At 39.3% G+C, this 21,245-nt stretch overlaps 3 long non-coding RNA genes across 9 annotated transcripts; 1 reads left to right on the forward strand and 2 right to left on the reverse strand.

The window, feature by feature from the left end:
* Positions 1–821: 821 nt before the first annotated feature.
* LOC117968159 (uncharacterized) lies at positions 822–4,374 on the reverse strand. The gene is made up of 3 exons (XR_009320101.1): positions 4,259–4,374; positions 1,774–2,105; positions 822–1,340 (listed from the first exon to the last, which is right to left on the reverse strand). It is a non-coding gene; the product is annotated as an uncharacterized LOC117968159 (long non-coding RNA).
* A 2,961-nt stretch (positions 4,375–7,335) lies between these two features.
* LOC117414451 (uncharacterized) lies at positions 7,336–12,083 on the forward strand. Its single transcript, XR_004663114.2, has 7 exons — positions 7,336–7,687; positions 9,272–9,391; positions 9,496–9,542; positions 10,117–10,267; positions 10,835–11,046; positions 11,303–11,616; positions 11,702–12,083. It is a non-coding gene; the product is annotated as an uncharacterized LOC117414451 (long non-coding RNA).
* A 130-nt stretch (positions 12,084–12,213) lies between these two features.
* On the reverse strand, positions 12,214–17,229 carry LOC131722951 (uncharacterized). Of its 7 annotated transcripts, XR_009320066.1 has the most exons (8): positions 17,093–17,229; positions 16,528–16,862; positions 16,095–16,183; positions 15,821–15,964; positions 15,441–15,551; positions 14,341–14,425; positions 13,548–13,762; positions 12,214–12,883 (listed from the first exon to the last, which is right to left on the reverse strand). It is a non-coding gene; the product is annotated as an uncharacterized LOC131722951 (long non-coding RNA). The 7 variants fall into 7 exon arrangements; XR_009320067.1 differs by having other exon boundaries at positions 16,641–17,229; XR_009320068.1 differs by having other exon boundaries at positions 16,077–16,183; positions 16,641–17,229.
* Between the last annotated feature and the right edge of the window lie 4,016 nt (positions 17,230–21,245).

Raw genomic sequence — 21,245 nt, forward strand, 5'->3', positions numbered from 1 at the left:
CTTGTCAGAGGTCGCACTGCAGGAGTTGAGAATCCTGGCGCTGACTGCACAGTTGCAGTCTTTCATGCCACTGAAGAGAGGAGGGATTATGAAACACCCCTGTTACACAGCAGGGCTCGGAGGTAAATACCAGGGATACCAGGTCAATGCTATGAGTGTTAACACTAATCATATATATAATAACTGTGTGGCTTCCAGAGGAACATGTGTTTTTTATATTGTGTTCCTCATCAAGCTGTGGAATCTGAAGCTGCGCAGCAGAAATGATTCCACTTCCAGCAGGTTGACTTTGTGCAAAGTTTCTATTCTGATGTAAACTTTCATCCCCCCCGAGCACTGTACTGTCTCCACTAAATCATTATTACTGATGAACCAACGGGAGCGCCAAGCCTTCCTCAATAGGCAAAGCTAGCGCTGCTGTTCAGGGTGAGCGTGCCTCAGCACTGCCAGCAAGCACTCGGGCGCTGGGGAGCAAAGCAGCACAAGAGCCTGGATGTCTTGGCTTTGCGGGAGTGAAGGGAGCTCTGTGAACACTGTCCTGTCCTTTCTGCAGAGGAAACGGAAGATTAGCATGGAAAGCGACCCCTTAGAGGAAGGACAGCGTTCTGATCAAGGACAGGTGGAGGGCCATGAAAAGGCTTCAGAGGCTTCTAGTCGTAGTTTAAAGTTTCAGCCAATAAAAGTGACACGTTGTGTGTCTGTATTGTAGCTGCGATTACTGCCTGGTGATTGAGAATAAATATGTATAGATCCCCTTTCAGGGCTTGTTGTGTGACAGGATGCTGCATGGAGCCATGAAGAAGGGAAACGTCCACACAGTATGTATTTCCAAACGTCCGGATTTATTAAAGAAAAAGGCTTGAAAGTAAAACAATCTCCCCTCTACGAGCAATGGTAATGGAAGGGCTGCAGTCCCCAGCAAAAACACACTCTGTTACCCACAAGCCTCCTGCACCAAACTGGGCTCCTTTTAAAATAGCAGAAAGGAGAAAATGTGGTTTGTCTTACCAAACACACACGATGCGAACAGTCAGTCAATATGTAGCGGTATTGTGAAGCGGGATGTGGGGCTGCTCAATGCCTTGCTCACTGGGTGTGCTTCTATTCTTTTAAACAAAGTAAGGAGAGGAGAGGGGGAGCAGAGAGTAAAGAGGAGAGGAGAGAGAGGGGAGAGGGGGAGGAGAAGAGGGTGGAGAGGGGAGAGGTGGAGAGGGCAGCAGCAGTATTCCTCAGTCCAGGAAGGACAGCTCCATGCACTCCCCAGCCTCAGGGTGAAGCATGCGGGTCGCCAGCCGCTCCATATCATCCAGGCTCAACAAGCACAGCCTCCGCTCGTAATCCTGAGAGAGAGGCAGAGGGAGAGACACAGAGTCACAACTACACGCTGCTCTACACCTGCATTTCAGAGTGTGTGTGCATCTCTGTGTCACTGTACAGCTGTGTCTGTGTGTGTCTGTATAACATTGTGCATGTGCTGCAGCTAGGATTGTGTGTGTAGCAGTGTTTATTGTGTTCAATTTATCTTGTGTAGCTGCTCCAGCCTCTCTCTCACTGCGTGTGTCTGTTTGTGTGTGTGTTTATTGTGTTCAGGGATCCTTGTGTAGCTGCTCCAGACTCTCACTGTGTGTCTGTGTCTGTGTGTGTGTGTATATAGCAGTGTGTGTGTTTATTGTGTTCAGGTTACCTCGTGTAGCTGCTCCAGACTCTCACTGTGTGTGTGTGTGTGTGTGTGTGTGTATATAGCAGTGTGTGTGTTTACTGTGTTCAGGTTACCTTGTGTTGCTGCTCCAGACTCTCACTGCGTCGGCAGGGCTGAAGTGTTTGTTCAGAAGAGCAGACAGGCTGTGCCACACTGACCCGGGGTGAGGCGAGGCGTGAGAGGAGGTGTGAGAGGAGGGGCGAGACGAGGGGTGAGAGGAAGGGCGAGGGGTGACAGGAGGGGTGAGGCGAGGGGTGAGAGGAGGGGTGTGGCGAGGGTGAGGTCTGAGAGGAGGGGTGACACGGAGTGCTGTTCTTGCTCGGGTGACATTTTCTCTGTTGGGGGCGTCACAACGAGTTCAGCTTGGAATCGGGAGCGATGGAGTCGTGCGACAGTCTGTGCTCATCTGAGAGAGAGAGAGAGAGAGGGAGGGGGAGAAACAGGAGAGATTCAAGACCAGGTAGATTAACTCTTAGCTGCTGACTCGGTGTAATTTCATAACTTTTGTTACGATGACAAAACACGTCATATCTCTGACGTCCAATCAGCAATTTTGTTTTTTTAAAGTATGAGTCATAGCCATGACTACGGGGCTTGTCATGATACCATTGGTTTAGGGCTAGGGTGGGCGGGACATATAATATTTTGATTACAAGGGCGAGTCTCTGCTGGCGCCATTGTGACTGAGTGCACAGCAGAGTCGAAGCTCTGTATCTCCAGTTTTACAATCCCAAGAGTGCTAATCTACATATCATCTAAACGGGAGGTACTTGGGCTAATTAACCATATTGTTGTTGTTGTTTTTTTCAACTTGATATTGTTTTTTTGTGCCGAGTACATCTGCAGTGTTTATTTTTGTTTTGTTTTCTCTGTGTCTCTCGTGTGCTCGCTTGCTTGCTGGGCAGGGCTAACTTCATGACCGCTGTAGACGAGAGGAGCTACTGTACCAACACCACGTTTCGTTTTGTTTGTTTGTTTGTTTTTTTAAACATCTTTCTTATAGTTAGTTTCACATACGTTTTTATTTTAGACTTGTTTTTCCTCAGGAGAGAAGGCAAAACTAACAGGTCTATCGCATGTGATGCAAAGTTAGGCGTTTGTGTACGTCTGTGTTTTACTTTTTCTAGTCGATTCATTATTTCTCTGTAGTCGTTATTATTATTTAATTATGCATCTATTATTTTTTAACTTTTTTTATTCGATGTGTAAAAGAATGAGGAAAACACCTTGTTTAGTTTTTATTTTTACGTTGTGTATGTAGCCTATGTAAAAAACAAAGACATTTAGCTGGAGTTATTATTTAGCCATGTATTTTATTACTCGTTTACTGTGTGTAAAGAACAGAAAACATTATTTAGCTGTTGTCACTATTATTATTTAGCCATGTATTTTATTACTTGTTTACTTTTTTATGTGTGTGAAAAAGGATGGAGCAGAATATTAATATTAGTATTATTATTATTATTATTATTATTATTATTATTAATTGGTATTTATTTTAATGTTTTATGTGGGTGTGTGTAAGCCAGAAAATGGATGGAGACAATCAGCTCTAGCATGTGGTTCAGTCACTGAAGAGGAGGAGGGCCCTGACTGAGGAAGAGATCGAGGGCATGTACGCCATGGAGGAGGACCTCCCTGATGAAGAGCTGCTGCAGGAGGAGGAGGATGAGGAGGAGGAGGAGAGTGATCTGGAGGAGCCCCAGTCCAGCACTTCAACTGCAGGGTAGTTTTGATAATAAATATATACAGCACAATATGGAAGGTTTTATTTTTTTGTCTCCCTCCCTCCCAAATAAAATTCTTAATTTCAAAGTTTTATTTGTAATATACTTTTTTTTTCAAATAAAAAAATTAAACATTTTACTTGATAACTTGTGTGTTGTTTCTTTATTTTTGTACTGAAATATAATTGTATCTCAAACAGGGCAACAGTGTTTCCAGTCTCACTTTTTGCCAAGTTTTAACCCTGGTCTGCCTTTGCCATTTCGGAGGTTGATTTTTGTAAAATACTAGGCATTGCAAAACCTTATCTAGCTCTGCAACTGTTCAAGATATTTCAATTCTGATTTCAGATTTGAATTCCTTGGAAAATTGTGCAGCTACAATATACTCTAAGTTTTTTTTTTATATAACACTTGGAAAGAGGTTGAAATTGACCATTTTTAAAAATATTATTTATTATTTTTCATATTTCGATAATTTTTTGGGAGGTGTAGCTCATATGAAAATAAAAATAAAATCACCCCACAACAAAATAAATTACATCAATGGAAAGATCTACTTAATGCCTTTCTGTAGGTGTATTGGGTTTTCATTTCTGATTTAAGGTTCCAAAACTACAAGTGTTTAAACAGAAAGTGTTCATGTTTATGACCGGATATGGTTATTCCCCGTAGGCAGCATAGGGTTAAAACACTTCATGCAACTCAAAGATGATAAAAGGTTGAAAACACTTTGTTTGCAGGTGTTACTGTTAATAGATATATGTAGAATAACATGCATCCTTTTTAACTGAGTGCTGAGCTGTGCTGTTCTGTGCTGTGCTGTTCAGCCTACCTGCCAGCGCCTTGCCTTTGTAGAGGAGTCCCTGTTGATTGACAGGTATGTTGAGCCTGTCAGAGACCAGACTCCAGACTGTGGAGACCTTCTCATCCTCACAGACCTGTCAAGAGACAAGAACATACAGACACACACTGAGGGGATGAGCATTAAACACTGAAACTACATCTTCATCCTCACAGGACAGGAGAGAGACAAGAACACACAGACACACAGTGAGGGGATGAGCATTAAACACTGAATCTACATCTTCATCAGTACGCAAGCCTCGAGTGAAGCAACATCCCTCATCTGACACCATGCAAATGCACTTAGTGTCATTTCAAACGGGATTGAGATTATTATGCTCATGAGCTAAAAGGCAAGAACAACGTACGATTATAAACAATAAAGATGACCCCCAGTCAATATAGCCGGGGAATCACACCCCCGTCAAACCGCACCCTGCTGATCAGAGCTCACAAAGACAAACACATTATTAAAAGCCACTCAGCAAACAGTCACAAGCGGGTCCGGACGGCCATTTGTTATTAAAAATGCGGGATTCAAAAACAACCGCTGCACTGAATAATAAACAAAGTAAACGAGATGCACTCACCTGGTTTAACGAGCGCTGTCCCTCGTAGTCTGTGTAAAACAATAGCAAACGCCTCCTCACATGGCGTCCTTCTTCCACAAACTTATCACATGAAATAAAGTCGTTTCACACAGACACACGCCTCCGGCTGAGCTGTCCTCTGCTCTTTACAATTGGTAGCGAACTTCAGGGAGACAGACGAGGCTTTAGCTTTCATTTCCTATCCAATGCTGCCCTCGTGTGGACATTTAGTAGAACTGCTGTCGAGGTGTTGAATTGAGTGTTAACTAATTCTGCTTCATAAAATCAAATGAAACCTGCTGAAAAACGTCACGTTAGCATACTGAAATACACGCCGCTTGTAGTTTTCCATACACTTAACTAAAAACTGACACAAATATAAAATGTGACATTTCCAAAACTGACGCTGCTCTTTTATTTAAACAACTGCTCTATCAATACAATGGTCGTCGTGAATCTTGGTTATATTTCTACGTCTGTGATTAAATTATTACAAACACCCGTATATACTTTTAGATACATTTTAAACCGCTATAAAAGAGAACTACAGTTGATTCCTTCACGCACGTTCCGGTTTAGAATCGTTGTTTTCTTTGGTTATTTCGAAACTGGCCGTTTTAAAATATGACTGATAGTAAAACAATTCTTCACTAGAAGCATGAAAATATAATACTATTAAAATACTGACGTGGGCTGCTAGCCTGTGAAATGAAAAGGCTCTTGTGTCTGGCAAGCCAGTAAAATTATTTCTGCTGTTTAATCTAGAACTGGTAATTGTAAACACGTGGCATTTAAAATGAACAACCCCAATACAAATACTTCAACACAGATTTGTATTTATTTTTTTTTAAATTGTAATTGTGTTTCTTCTGGATTTAAATATCAGTAATGAAGACTGAGTGCTTCAAACCTGGACTGAAATATTCAGCCTCAAAACTATATCAAAATAACAACACCTGAAGAAAGATGTGTGTTTATTGAAGAGACAGCTGCTGTAGGAGAGCAGGATCGGGAGATTGGCGGGTAGGATACTAGGGAGTACATTTACAAGAGGGACCCTAATTAACTGGGAATAAATTAATCATTTTGTGTCGTTGGCAATGTTACCTGAAAGCAGCGTCAATGTTATTTCATAACATTAGTTACGAACGTTCTCGTAACTTTACGAAAACCTTCCAAAGAAATGTTCTTTACAAATTACTTCATGTTATCCTGACTTTCGAATAACATTCTTCTAACGTTCTGGGCACATCATTGTGTTAGCTGGGTTACTATCCAATCTATTACTGACACCTTGTGGTCATGATTCGCAACTGCACGTCATTAAAGTTGCTTAACATTCAATTTCTGCAAGTGTGTCACATGATACTCGTTTCGTGTTGTTTGTATACTCTTAGTAAATTAATGGTACAACCAAAAATATGTTTTAAAACAAACACCATTTATTTATTTTCACAACATAGAACAGCATAAACATTCTGCATGGAGAAATGTGATCGCACAGTTCCGTTTTTACAAAGCTGGTAAAGGATTTACTCGTGAGTCAGGGCAGTACATGTGTTTATTAGAGTGACTGTATCCTACTTACAGCGCATCGACTCAAACAACACGGGTGTAAAAAAAGCCCCCATAACTGACCCCTGTCACGCAATTAAGCGATCATTTTTTAAAAACTAGTTCTGTGAGTAAATCCTTTACCAGCTTTGAAAAACGGAACTGTGTGATCACATCTGTCCATGCACAATGTATTCCTTTTTAATTTATTGGAATGGCTGCTGCCCGCTAAAACTCACCGGAGGATGATTATTAATCCCTCCTAATAAATAATAATTATAATCTTTAATAGCCTAATAATCTGATTCTCACGCGCGCTGTCTACAACATTGACATTTAATCAGTAGAGGGGTTGGAGAGAAGAGGGGAGCTCCGATTGGCTGCCTTGGTGAGAAGAGGGGAGCTCCGATTGGCTGACTCGGTGACAAGAGGGGAGCTCCGATTGGCTGGCTGGGTGACAAGAGGGGAGCTCCGATTGGCTGGCTGGGTAACAGGAGGGGAGCTCCGATTGGCTGGCTGGGTGACAAGAGGGGAGCTCCGATTGGCTGACTCGGTGACAAGAGGGGAGCTCCGATTGGCTGGCTGGGTGACAAGAGGGGAGCTCCGATTGGCTGGCTGGGTAACAGGAGGGGAGCTCCGATTGGCTGGCTGGGTGACAAGAGGGGAGCTCCGATTGGCTGACTCGGTGAAAAGAGGGGGATCTCCGATTGGCTGACTCGGTGACAAGAGGGGAGCTCCGATTGGCTGACTTGGTGGCAAGAGGGGAGCTCCGATTGGCTGACTTGGTGACAAGAGAGGAGCTCCGATTGGCTAACGTCTAACGTCTACCCGGCATTATGGCAAGGCAAGCAAGATAAATGAACCAATCAGCTTTTGAGTTTAGTTGACGAGCCAACCTCCGTTTAAAAAAAAAAAAAAAAAAAGTTATCGTGGGTTGACAGACAGAATTTCCCAGCACTAAGTTTCTTTGTATAATCCCTGCCATGCTACTGTAGCCTATCAGGCTTTGTTGAGCTGACTCGCTTGTGTTTCAGCTGCTAGTTTCGGAAACACTGGAGGGAGTGTGAAGTACTGGGACTTGTGAGGAAATTATTTGTTTCAAACTGGCTATGGTACATTTTGTTTTTTAATTAATGCATTATTTAAGCATTCATTTTTGTCTGGGGGGGTAAAACCCCACTTGCGTTTTAAAGAAAAACGAGCTCGGTTTGGATAACTGTATCGCATGAAAAGAAACTACAGCTGAATGATGATTGTACGAGAATGGCGAGGGAGTAAGTACAAACATTTATTATAATAATATAGTACAATATTGAAGTTTAATATTCTGTTTTTGGCTCATTGTCCCGTTTTTCACAAACGCATGTTACCATACAGGGATGTCAGTAAAATTCGATTTCATAAAAATGAGCGCAGCATTAACATTGTTAATGTGGTTAAGGGACGTAAGGCTTCTGTTTACTTTGCAAGTAGCGTACAATTACATTGTAGATAAATGCCGTTTCATTGTGCTTTAAACAGGTCATAAACGGGCTGGTTTGTGATTTTATATTGAAGTTCAGTAAGATCATCAATGTAGCATTATGGATTTTGTTAACGGTAAATTATATATGTGTATATGTGAGGACTGGGAATAATCGACCCGCATAAGTGTAATCCTGTTTAAATGTATAGCTGAATATTTATAATATTTTTATAAATTTTTATTTTTTATAATATTTATGAAAAAAAACGGCTATACAAGTACGACTACTAATAATAACGTAATATCAGAACTACTAATATATGCTTACTCATATTAACTTTTTATGAAGCGCTCAATGCAAACGAACGGTTTCAGTCTTTTTCGTTTTTTTTTTGTCTGGATCAGAAGGAAACTTTATATTTCTGTCCAGAACAAAAGAATCGGGCATTACTGTAATGTTACCGCGCTCGGCATTTTGGTCATCTTCCATAGTAATGCTGACTGTGAAAGAGTGTTCAGCTTGGTGACCAAAAACAAAACCCAACACAGAGCCAGCCTGAGCACAGACATGCTAAGATCACTGGTAACGCACAAAGTCCTGATGTCAGCGAAGCAGCAAGTGTGTCACACACAAACCTTTCGTGACACCTTGCTCAGGAAAGCCAAGTCAGCCACCTATGAAGCTTATACATTTCAATTTGTTTTGTTTTGACAGTAAATAAAATACCAACATACTACAAAAATGGCTATTTTCTGTACTTAAAATAATTTTTCAGTTGGTATAAATTAAAAAGGTTTCATCTATACTAAGGTAAACAAAATTAAATTTAAACTGAAACAATCATATCTAATCTCATTATTTTTTTACTGATAATTTCATCCTCAGAACTCTCCAGAGTGTAGCATTTAGCTGTTTGATACCCTAAAGCAATTCTGAGGGGAAGCCGAGATGTCCTCGTGAAAGAGTGCTACTCAAAATGAAATGTCAAGGTTGGCAGGTCTGGGACGTTGAGGTCACATTCCCTCTGGGCTCAATACAGCTTAAAGGCAGGAAAGGAAAAAAGCCTTTTCAGGGTCTTGGCCTCTGCAGAATCATTTCCACTAATTCTGTTTTCTCTGTATATTCATATATATTTAGATTTGCCATTTTCATATTTCTTGTATTCCAATATTGTAATTTAAGGCTCATCCAGGTAAATTGTCTAATTTAGTTCATGAAAATATGTAACTTCATATCGAGGGAAGTCTTTTTCATTCAATTGTTAACATAAATGAAAAAGCTGCTGCAAATGAGCATTGTACAGTTTAATTTGAATGATCTTGAACAAAGCTTTTGGGATGATGTTTTTGTCCGTTTAGACTTATTTTCAGGGTTATTAATCTCTGTCTCCAGCTCTTTTGTTTTGTAGAAGCAGTTTATGGGCCGGACAGACGTGTGAAGGCCAGCGGCGTGGAAGACCTCATCGCAGAGACGCTGAGATTCACGCCTCACACAGGAGGAAAGGAGCGACAGGTGAATCACGCTCATGTTCATTCAAATCTAAGTGAACGTACCTTTTTACTTGTGCATGTGCTTTCTCCAAACTGTCATTTTAACCCAACCCTTTTCTTTTCTAGGCAACTTCGTGGAACTGACAGTGAAGCCGGGCCATCATTCCTCTGAAGTGAGCTTTTGAATTCTTATAAACACTCTGGGTTTCAAGTTCAGTATCAGTTTTGGATGCATTTCAAATAAACCTCATGTGACCTCTCCATGCGCTTACACACACACACACACAGACGCACACACACTGACTTTTTTTTAACTAATCAGATTAGGTATGTGTACATAGACATAAAGGATTTTTTCCCCCCCCACACTTTTGTAATCTGCTTTCATATTTTTTATGCTTTATTTTCTGTATGTATTTACTCTCTATTTTTTAATGTCTACTGTTGTCTGTGGCTAATTTATTACAGTGAAGTTGTTACATTGTAATTTTTTATAGTAGATTGTATTTTGATGCTTGATAAACCTTGGAAAAAGTCGTCTGCTAAATGTCTGCAATAATAATAATAATAATAATAATAATAATAATAAATTACACTTAATGTGTTCAATGCAACATTGGGCCTGTACTGTCAAAAACATACTTTCCAAGTATGGAAATATTTCAGTAGAATAGGACGGTGTGACCCTCTGCGGTATGAGGCCTCCACCAACACTATACTGTATATTTATTGATGTATTTTTAATAGGGTACAGCAATGCAGAATGAGAGAAACTATGAGGATTGTTGATCCAATTGGGACACTTTTGTGAAGACTTGAGCGTTACCCAACGAAGAGCCTACAGTGTTCCTTCTCCTTTGTCACTCTGGCACATAGATGGGAATCATGAGTTAATTCAGTAAGTACACAAATACAAAACATACTTTAAATTTGAACACAAAGTATCAATACATTAAAAATGTATTTACAAGCATAAGGCAATGTATATTACTAATAGTATGTAGTACATCACTGCATCACCTTGTATTTCAATGAAGTTCAACATTGCATTCACTGCAGAACAAGATACTGTGTTACTATTAGTAAAATGTATTGTGATATTTTGTGTTAAATGATAATAATATCTTCCAATTAGTCTTTTGGATGAGGCTTTAAACTGAGGCCCTGACTCTCTGTGGCCATTAAAGATCCCATGGGGCACATTTCAAAAGGAGTAGGGTTGTCAACCCTGGTGTCCTGGCTAAATTCCAGTTCACCAATAACTGCTTCCGCATATTCTTCCACTCCCCTTCATCCAATTGTACCGATTTCATAAGAACTGTTAAAGCTTTGGAAGCATTTACAGTTATTAAAAGCACGATAAGTGTATAATAGCACATTTTAGAAACACAGGCAAAGTAGGAACTACAGTACAAAGAAGCAAATATTTTGTTCTGGTTAACATTGTATCTTATTTTGCCTACAGATGGAGGATAGTCATTCATGGCGGCATTGATGGCTACAGTAGAAAAATAGTGTACCTGAAAGCCAGCAACATCAACAGAGCTTGTACAGTTTTTGAAAGTTTTGTTGGAGCTGTATATCAGTTTGGCTTACCATCACAAGTCCGAAGTGACAAAGGCCTTGAAAACATTGAAGTGGCTCGATTTATGCTGGAGCATCCTCGTCGTGTGTTGGGTAAATTATTACAGAACTGTAATGGAAAAATAAAGTGCATTTATTCAGTTAAATTTATTGAATTTACATACTGTTTAGTGTCTTGTATTTAATAAGTAAATATTAAGTATTTTATAATTAAAATAAATGACAAAATAATTTCATACTAAGGCAGAATTTAGAATCCTGTGTAAATATTTTGTTTAAAGTAAGTTGGTTTTGCCATCGTTAAAACACTAGCATTTTAAACTGTTTGTCTATTTCTAATTTTTTGTAGACAGAGGAAGCCATATCACAGGTCGAAGTGTGCACAACCAGCGCATTGAGAGGCTGTGGCGTGATGTCTGCTACACAGTTACCAGCAATTATTATGCTGCCTTGCAGTACTTGCAGGCAATACAGGCACTTGACCCAGATGATGAACTTCACTACGTGATGATTCCAAGACTGAACATGCACCTTGATATGTGGGACTGACGTCCTCTATCCTCGGAGCACATGAAATCCCCACAGCAGCTATGGATTCAAGGGCTACTGTCAAACTACAGCAGCGGAAATCCCACTTCCTGTGAGACTTGGAACTCTGATATGGTACTTCCTTTTCTTCAGCGATACAAATAAAGGTTACCTTATATATCTAATTAACATGTTAAATTGATTGTCTCCATTTTACTAGATGGATTTTGATAACTATGGAAGGACCTGGAGCCTGCCGTGAATCAGAGCCCCCAGTTTCATTGCAGGACACACTGGTTCCTCTCCTTCCAGTCAACATTGACCCTTTGAGGACGAGCAGCTGTTTCGGACTTGATCTTTATTTAGAAGCATTAAGTGTAGCAAACAACAGAAATGCCTAAATGTAGGTTTTAAGACCTTTACATACCACAACCGCTCCTTTTCATCCTGAAAAGGCTTTCAAACATGTATTGTACAGTGCACTCAGGTTTTAGCAAGGGTTCTCTTCTCATCACCTCTGCAAGTGTTAATGTGAATAGTTTTTATAATAAAAATAATTATTTTTACCCTTTTTATTTTAAACCCAGTTTGTAAAGGCCAATTTCTAGTCAACTTGGAGTATCACAGTATTTTGCCATTTTGATTTAAGTAGTGTTAAATATAATGTGAATATAGCTGATGGATTTGTGTTTTAATTCTCAGTTTAAAAATAAGCTGCAAACAGACTTTACATCACAGAAATGCAAATAGTGTTTATTAATAAGGAGGAAAAGTAAAATGTTCTTTCTTGGAACAACTTAACAACTGTTAAGAATTCTCTATTACCAAAAATCCTTAGGAGGGAAAAGATCGAGCCTATACTTTTATTTAAAGGCACTGATGTTAATATTGACAGATTGAACTATTACATTTTAATATTTTAGTAAATTGAATTGTAGTGCTTAATAAAGGTGTCTGCTAAATATCTGCAATAATAATAACTACAGGTAAGAATTCTCAACCAAAGGTGACTCACTTGCTAAATTTAAGTGTACAAAGAATTATAGATAACAAAAATGACAAACATAAAAATTCTAGCAGCACTTTGGCATGCATAACATTGTTCTTAGGATCGAACATACTTGTGCCCTTTGACTACAGGTATGGTAAGCAAAGGAATTTGGTTATGCCCTTCCAAAGCCTGGGGAATTTTTAATTCCAAAGTCCATATCATCCCTGAAGGACTCGTATGAATGCCTGCATGGTACCCTTAATATGCTGGAACATGTGTTTGCAAGTGGAAACCGTGAACCATCATGCAAAAATTCAACAGTTGGAGCAGGGTTGAAGCCCAATGCTGGTACACTGTCACTTCCTGTGGCAAAGACAAGGATGTCCTCCAGGGTAACTCCACAAATCCCCACTAAAAAAAACCAAACAGAAAAATACATCAATCATCTTTGTAACTGCCATTGAGGTTTTTCACGGGACGTCACTGCTGTTGGGTCTCCATTTTGAAGGGCAGAAAGCACTGTATGCCAATGGCAGAATAATGTTATTAATATAATTAAAATATGATTAAGTTAAAGACTTTTAAATTGTATCACTGATTATTTTGAAATATGTATGCACACTCTACAGATTTAAGTGATGATTTGTATTTTTTTAATCCTTATATAAAGTTATTATAATATATGTTTTATGAGCAAGTCCAATTAACTATGTATAAACGTTTACATAGAAGTACTGTAACTAACGGTATATAACTTCATTCATATTAGTTTTGTATTTTAAACAAAGTACTGAATATGTAACCTGTTTAAACCTTGGTCTGATAACAAATAATTAATTTATCTAAATGTCAGGCAATCAATAATAATAATAATAATAATACGCAAGCATTTTATTCATTATACAATTGTTTCTTGACATGTACCTGCTGAGAGCTACATTTTCCATCAAGAACCCTCTCACATGACTGTTTTAAATTGTATATAAACTTCTTAAATGTATACTACTATATTGAGATGCTAGTTCAATGTGGATACACAACATCTTATTGAAATTGCATTTAAAATAAAACGTACTCTCTACATCCAAGAGATAATCCCTCCAATGACATACTGCTTCATTTTCTCTCTCAAACTTGTTACTCCCACAGTCAGATCGCTGCTCTTTGAATAGCTCTTCAAGCACATCAGCAGTCAGCTTCTCTGTCGATTGACAGAAAATAGGTTTGAAGGTTTCAGGGTGGGCCTTCATAGAATCCATTACACCGAGAGAACGGAGTCCTTCTTGCAACCTGTGCAAAATATTTGAATAATGAATGTTCTGAATTAGTAATACAGTAGACACTTGAAAAAAAGATGTACATACCCCAATGCAATGCTTGTTTTCAGAGCATATAAAATATTCTCTTCAATAATAATGTAGATTTTTTTTAAATATATAAAACAAGCCACTGGCTTTCTTCAATACATTAATTATTTAATTAAGTAGCCCAGATGTGGGTAGGGGGAATGTGATTCTCTATGTATTAGTATAAATATACAGCTTGGTGCTAGTCACAACATATAATAAGTGATATTTCTTCAGCACAATATAGGGACAAAGTAGATTCAGTTTGGTTTTCAATTCAGTACACATCTGCATGCTACATAATAACATAGAACACTTTTATTAAACTTCTCAGAACACATTTAATATTCTAAAGGAAATTAATATAACAATTAGGCTGTGAATTTAAAAGGCTGAGACTGCTTTGGCTGGCTGAGTTTAGGAATGGAATGAGTCGACTTTATAACTTTTTTGTAACTATGGAGCATCAACATTAGGTGGGTACTGTTCTTTGTAATATTAGATTTTTTGTAAAAAGCATACCTTTCAAACTGTGTTCTTGTTCGCTGAAGAACATACCAGTCGAACCGCCTCGTCCAGTTCCTTTTTAATTGTCTGACTTTGAAATCTTAAAATTGAAATAAAGAGAACATGCATGCACATTGAAGCAAAATATAAATCCAAGAGTCAGCATCCACAATAAATCCTCTTCAGTCCTGACATCCAATATTTATTTATTTTCTAAATATAACCTGTTAATTTATGTTTCTGGATTTAGGACTATTTATTTGCATAAAAAAATATCAATATACTTGTTTTAAATACATACAAACATCCACTAAACAAGGAATGCAAAGGAAGAGGACAAATAATGAGAAGCTAGACAAGAATGAGAGTACACATGATTTCATTAAAACCTTTTTTTCAAGTTTAAGCAATGCTTCAAATAATCCACTTTAAAACATTACAGTTTTTTATTTTAAAAAGGGCACAGGGGTGCTCCTTGACCAGCCAACAGCTTAAAACACAAATATTTTGGGGCATACAAATTCCATACAGACACAAACAACAAAAATATACATTGAACTTAACTATCAATCAAAACTCAATTAGTGCATTTCATTTCCAGTGTATTATATTCCCAGATACATACAGATTAAACATAAAAGCCTATCAAAACGGTTTTCATCAGCTAAGTACATCTCGGAAGCTAAGCTGTGTGGAAATGAATGGCAACAACTGACTGAATCATGAATATGAAAGTGCAATGTGTCTTTTTGTTGTTTAAAAACAACGATAAAAAGACATCCCATAATCTGGCACAACACAACGACCTCTGACACAAAGAACACAAAGAACTCTGACCTCTGCCATCCCATAATCTGGCACAACACAAAGTGTTTACTTTCCTATGGGTGGTGGACATTGTGTTACAATGTTACAGTCACAGAAAATGGTGGTGTTCATAAATATCATGACAAAGAATTCTATGACAAAAAGTTATTTAAATGAATTAATTCTAAACATACATTTAAAATATACAGTCACCAAGCAAATATTAATTTAGTTGTATGAATACATCTGTTCCTCAAGACTTATTTTAATTGGGGGAAAAAACAATCAATAAGGCTTGTAACACTTACTTAAAAGCTGCATGCGAGCTTTCCTTTAGCGATTCCTCTAGAACTCTATTCAGCTGCTCTTCTTCAGAATCACTAAATACATTGTCTTCACTGACAAGGTCCACATAGTCTCTAAGAAACAAAAGAATAAATAAGAAATTCAGCCCACTATAACACTGATAGCATTGGAAGCTCCATTCTTACTTTCCTTCTGCAGTAATAGTCCTTTGATAGTAAAAGTCTTTTAAATTACATCAATGTGAGACATTGTGCACAACAGAAATTACTGGCACGGAAACAAACATCGTACTCAATATTAATGTTAAAAAAATAAAAAAATATTTTGATTATATAAAAATGACAATTACTTACGAGTACTCCACATTGAAAACATTACATACCTGTACAGTCCACTACAAGAAGCATGGCACTTGTTGTAATAATTTTGAACATGGGATGTGTTGTCATGTGATGACATAGATAGTTGAGTCTCTTCAGATATCTCCATAACGACATCATCTTCCAAATCTGTGTCATCAGGCTGTCTGAAAACAGTTAACAAAGACATACATGCTTTGAATGTCAAAACATATTTACCACAGATACAAGTCAACCACTATGTTGTAAAAGTAAATGAGCAATTTATATGACAAATACACCAGAAAAACAGATGACCTTCCACAGTTTTCAATGTGTTCTGAAAGGCATTGCAGAGGGATATCTTTTCCACACCTTTTGCACTTCTCCATGACCACCTCTTGACACTACAACAAACACACACATTTATTTTTAACATGCTTCATTTTTATAGTATGCGTTACATGTGCATTTACACCTTAACCCAGTGATCTCCAGTCCTGATCGTCGAGGGCCATAGTCCAGCAGGTTTAATGCAATAGATATTGCTCAAAAAGAGACAGTAAGAGCGTGCCAGTGAAGAAATATGTTGAGAGTTGGAAAGGGAGGAATCAAAGGTGACACCAAGGTTTGGGCAGAGGAGGAAGGGGAAAGGGTGATAGAATCAAGGGAAATTCAGATAGAAAGGTCTGTAGAGGGAGGCGAAGAAGAAGGAATATAGAGGAGATCAGATTTTGACAACTGTTCTTACCTCTTCAGCCTCACGCTTCGCAATGCTCTCCAGGTTTTTCTGAAGTGGTCGAATGTAGGCCATTGCCTGGTTCAGGCCACTCTCAGTTCTCAGAAATTTCTCACTGTACTCACCGGCTGGCATTGGAATTGGTGCCAATTGTTTGGTTTTATTAACGGACCTCAACATCTGAAAGCCTCCTGCACCTTTCAATTGTGGAAAATGTGAAAACAGAGTTTCACATAGTTCAGAAAATCCTCCATTTTTGTCTGCAAATGTTATTTTTTTCCTACCAAGGGCTGAATTCTGTAAACCAATGCGGTCTTCTCCATTGGGCACAGTTTGAACATTGGTCTCTGTAAGCAAAAGAAATCACGTGTCCAGGTTTCACTGTGTGTAGTTTTCCGTTTACACTTTCCAGTTTTCTGGAACATCTTTTGCCCCCTTGCCCGATCACATGGCTGAAACAGCTGCACAAGATTTCTTTGAATGTGGTCATTTCTAGGGCAGGGAATCCTGCCTGAATCGACTGTAGGGGTTCCCTGTTGTACTTCAGCTAGTGAGGTTTGCATGTTGTTAAACAAACCTCTAAAAGAACTGGGTGAACACGTCCCAGTACCAGTCTGTGATCCTGAGCCAGCAGTGGCTGTGCTTTCTGACTCTCTCTTCAAAATCCTTGCAGCTTCTTGAAGAAGTCGAGCAGCCTCAACATTGGCACTCTCACCACTACAAAAGGAACGGAACTGAAATCATATATTCACATAAACTAAAATAAAATTAATTAATTTAGCAGATGCTTTAATCCAAAGCTATTTACATACAATCGAACCCCGGAATTCTAACCACCACTCTACACTGCCGCACTGATAAATGTACATATATATATATAAAATGAATGCTGCAAGTATTTTACACACACAACTGCAGCACTTGTTTGACCTCACAAGAACTAGGAGAACCGTCCTGCTTACACCCTTGTGCTACTCCAAGTATTGATCAGCTTTAAAATAATTTTAAAAAGAAAACTTAACTCTAAATACCTATACATCTAGCAAGTAATTAATACAAATGATAGGTACATCTTAAGTGAAGCGGTACAACTGTATAATACTGATGCAACATCTCAGACAGGTAGCTGCAGTAGACGACGGGAAATTAATTCATGAAATACTCATTTTTACCCACTTCCCCTGCCAAAAAAATTTAAATAAAATAAATAACTTGCCTTGATACACGTCTGTCTCTTAATCTGACCAGAATACTGTACCTACTGTAATAATATTCAAAAACCCATCACGATTTTCCAATACTTACTTTTAAATACAGGTACCATTACCCACCCACCCACCACCGTTTTACAGTTACATACACTATATACTACAAAACAAACAAAAAAAAAAAAACAGTGACAAATGTGGTCACTATACTCTCTCAAATCATTATAAGTTGGTTATCTATAGCTAAATTGTATCATGCATCGTCTATGTTATGAGCACATGTGATCGAGTATTAATTTTTATACAATAACAAACAAATATAAAAAGAAAACTCGGAATAAACTCGAACTTGCCTTAATTCAGGTCTATCCGCCACCTGTAACGTGAGCGATGCACCAGGAGGATTGTGGGTCCACAGTTTCCATGGCAACCCTGGTAAACGAATACGGTCTTCATGTTAATGATCCGCAAGCAGAATACCATGTTGCATAATCACAATCAGAAAGCAGAATACCATGTTGCATAATCACAATCAGCAAGCAGAATACCATGTTGCATAATCACAATCAGCAAGCAGAATACCATGTTGCATAATCATGATCATGATCAGCAAGCAGAATACCATTGCGGAAGTGCATCTTAATTTAGGCACGGATCACCCTCCATAAGTATCATGTGACACACTTGCAGAAATTGAATGTTAAGCAACTTTAATGACGTGCAGTTGCGAATCATGACCACAAGGTGTCAGTAATAGATTGGATAGTAACCCAGCTAACACAATGATGTTTCCGGAACGTTAGGAGTATGTTATTTGAAAGTCAGCATAACATTAAGTAATTTTTAAAGAACATTTTTTGGAATGTTTTCGTAAAGTTACGAGATCTTACGTAACTAATGTTATAAAATAACATTGACACTGCTTTCAGGTAACATTGCCAATGACACAAAATGATGAATTTTTTCCCAGTTAATTAGGGTCCCTCTTGTAAATGTACTCCCTACTATCCTACCCACCAATCTCCCGATCCTGCTCTCCTACAGCAGCGGCCTCTTCAATAAACACAAACACACAACGAACCCAATTACATGAGAGGATTCAATTTTCAGCCTCCTACCACATTCGCTGATTCTTTGAGAGCCTGCCTAAATTGTTCCAAATTGCCCATAGGCTTAAAGCAGCGGTCGACGTATTTGAAGGGCTAAAACTCAGATTTGTGCAGCAATCGTTCGAGAAACACTGGGGTCACTTACAGACTGTTCGTCTGATACTACAGCCCTTGAAACGGTGCTTCTACACGGTGCAGCTCCCCGGGGGGACGAGCTCGCAGACCCCCCCGTGCAGAAAGCTCCGATACCGACCGAGATATTCCGGCGAAAATAGCCGAGAATTAAGCGCCCTCCCCTCTGAGGCTTCGGTCGATTTCCGCCACGAACAAACGAACGGGACTCTGGTCATGTGAAAAAAAAATAATAATAACATGACCAGAGCCCCGTCCGACGTGACGTTGCGGAAATCAGCCAAAGCCTCGGAGGGGAGGGCGCTTAATTCTCGGCTGTTTTCGCTGGCCTCCGGGGCGGCTTCTAACGGGGTCTCCGCAGCTCTTGTGCAAGTGTTCACCCCGACCTCGTGGAACTCCAGCCCGGCCTCATAATACTCGTGCACCCGGGGGAAAAGGGGACGTGCATTTAATTGATGTTCCATCGGGACATGCACATTGAAGTGAATATAGAAAGTCTGCATTTCTCAGCATCGCTCTCTCTTTAAACAGCGGCGCTTGCGCATTGAAGTGAAATCGAAAGACTGCATTTCCCAGCGTCGCTCTCTTGTTTTACAGCTGCGCTTGCGCACTGAAGTGAATAAAGTCTCAGCGTGCATTCACGGAGATAATTCTGCGCAGATATTGTGCAGAATGTGACCAATTGATCCAATGAACTTCTATCAACTGGTCAGATTCTACACAAAATGATCTCCGTGAACGCACCCTTAATGACTCCCTTTCACAGCTGCCTGGTTCAACGCAGTTCATTCAGATGCGGTTCTGTAATTACAGCTATTAAGGAAGCGCATTGCTCCCTTACATAAATAAATAAATAATAATAAAACACCTATTTACATGAAAGGAAAATATCACGCACATACGTGACAACAAGTAAAACGTAATTATTTATTTATTTATTTATTTATTTATTTATTAGCAGACGCACTTGTCCAGGGCGACTTACACTCGTAAACAAAAATTATGACATAAATGTGTGTTAAAAAATATCACGTATACACGTGACAAAGCAACCCGTATTCACGAGAAATTAAATGATCACGTAACTAGGTTTTAAAAAATGATCTCGTAATTAGGTGACAGGGGTCACTTATTGGGGCTTTTTTTACACCCGTGTTGTCTGAGTCGATGCGCTGGAAGTAGGATACAGTCACTCTAAGCAGCACACGTACTGCCCTGACTCACCGGGAGTAAATCCTTTACCATTTGGAAAAACGCAACTGTGCGATCATATTTGCCCACGCAGAATGTTTATGCAGTTCTATGTTGTGAATGTAAATACATGCTGTTTGTTTTAAAACATATTTTTGGTTGTACCCTTCATTTACTAAGAGTATACAAACAACACGAAACGAGATTCACGTGACACGCTTGCAGACATGGAATGTTAAGCAAACGTAATGACATGCAGTTGCGAATCATGACCACGAGGTGTCAGTAATAGATTCGATAGTAACCCAGCGAACACAAAGATATAGTTTTTAAAGTGGCCCGCAGTCCACTTAGAAGTGGCATTCAAGGACAGGGGCAGCGTCCGAACCGAAAGGCCCAGCAACCTGTGCTTTTCACCCTCTTATCTGCATGTCCTAGAGGTGCTATGTAGCAATTTCCAGCCACCTACCACATTCGCTGATTCTTTGAGAGCCTGCCGAAATTGCTCCAAATTTGGCCATAGGCTTAAAGCAGCGGTCAACTTATTTTAATGGCAAAAAAAAAGAATTTTGCAGGAATCACTCTAAAGACACTGGGCTCAGTCACAGACTGTTGGTCTGATCCTACAGCCCTTGAAATGGTGTTTCTGCCTGGTTGCATGGCTGAAAAACACTTCAAAAGGTACGTTTTCAAGGGGCCCGCAGACCACTTCGAAGTGGCATTCAAGGACAGGGGCGGCGTCGGAACCGAAAGGCCCAGCGACCTGTGCTTTTCAACCAATTATCTACACGTCCTAGAGGTGCTCTGTAGCAAGTTTCAGCCACCTACCGCATTCGCCGATGTTTTGAGAGCCTGCCAAAAGTGTTCCAAACTCCCCATAGGCTTAAAGCAGCGGTCGACTGATTTGAATGGCAAAAAACCTGAATTTTGCAGGAATCACTCTAAAAACACTGGGCTCAGTCACAGACTGTTGGTCTGATCCTACAGCCCTTGAAATGGTGTTTCTGCCTGGTTGCATGGCTGAAAAACACTTCAAAAGGTACATTTTCAAGTATTTCAATGTTTTTTGACGCCACTTCTTTGGGGCTGC

Source organism: Acipenser ruthenus, chromosome 52, assembly GCF_902713425.1.
Source record: "Acipenser ruthenus chromosome 52, fAciRut3.2 maternal haplotype, whole genome shotgun sequence".
In the NCBI taxonomy this organism is placed as follows: domain Eukaryota; kingdom Metazoa; phylum Chordata; class Actinopteri; order Acipenseriformes; family Acipenseridae; genus Acipenser; species Acipenser ruthenus.